Source organism: Halyomorpha halys, unplaced genomic scaffold, assembly GCF_000696795.3.
Source record: "Halyomorpha halys isolate HHAL.00 unplaced genomic scaffold, Hhal_1.1 Scaffold1510.1, whole genome shotgun sequence".
In the NCBI taxonomy this organism is placed as follows: domain Eukaryota; kingdom Metazoa; phylum Arthropoda; class Insecta; order Hemiptera; family Pentatomidae; genus Halyomorpha; species Halyomorpha halys.
Window position 1 is genome coordinate 14,151 of NW_027111551.1, and position 1,045 is coordinate 15,195.

The 1,045-nt window shown below is 26.6% G+C and overlaps 1 long non-coding RNA gene across 1 annotated transcript; it reads left to right on the plus strand.

The window, feature by feature from the left end:
• Nucleotides 1–322: 322 nt before the first annotated feature.
• LOC106689889 (uncharacterized) lies at nucleotides 323–678 on the plus strand. The gene is made up of 3 exons (XR_001344511.2): nucleotides 323–365; nucleotides 442–483; nucleotides 580–678. It is a non-coding gene; the product is annotated as an uncharacterized lncRNA (long non-coding RNA).
• The last annotated feature ends 367 nt before the right edge of the window (nucleotides 679–1,045 follow it).

The window sequence follows — 1,045 nt, forward strand, 5'->3', positions numbered from 1 at the left end:
CTCCTAGGCATCTGAAAAGAAGATGGCCTCGAGATCTTCTCCTCTAGAAATGTTATTGGAGCAAATTTACTTGTTGTATATATGTGTATACAGTTGTAAATAACAATAAATAAATTATTTTTAAAAAAACAATAAATATTTATCCAAAATTATTTCTATTAATACCTATAAATATTTATATGTCTAGAATTTTTCTTCGCCCTGTTAATGACTTTAAAATGATGGCTAAAACTGATTAACCTCAAGCTATCTAATTCGTGCAACAAACATTTATTATTGTCTATTTTTATTTATTTTATTTTTATGAATTTCATCTGTTTCAGATAAAGATAAAAAAATCAATCATCCTGATAAGCAGGAATTAGGTAAGCTAAAAAAAAATTATATATATTTCTATTTTAATTATATTTTAAATTCATTAAATTTCATATTTTTTGACAGATAAAGAAACCAAATCCACATTTTCCGATGAGCAGGAATTCGGTATGTCCTTCATTATTTTATTATATTTTATAAAATTTTAATGTTGTTACAGTATGTACTTTGTTATTTCTAAATTCCAAATAAATACATTTTTAGTAGAAACAGGAACTGGGCTGGATGATCTCACCTTTATTACAGAATCTTCCTTCAGTCTCTCGGAGTTCTTAAGTATATCTTCTTTCGACCCCGAAGAAGGTAAGTCTTAAAATAATATCTACAAATTAATTATATGTTTTTTTATTATTATTAATCGTAAGACATTTTTATTGTATTCTTAGCTCACAATTGAAATTAGATTATATTTTAGAAAAATATGGTTTGATGTCTATCGATTGTGGTCTAATGTTCGGCCATAATCATTATTATGTGGGTTGGTATCTATGAGGTCCGATATCAATTAGGCAAACTCTATAATAAACTCTTCTTTTAGTACAAGAGTCCAAAAGGGGAAAAAGGCAGTTATTTCACCCCAAATTTTTGATTACTTAATTGAAAACTAGGTTTAATTACTAGTCAAGATTGAAGAGTCTGCTAAGTATAGGTAGGGAAAATAAAAAATGAC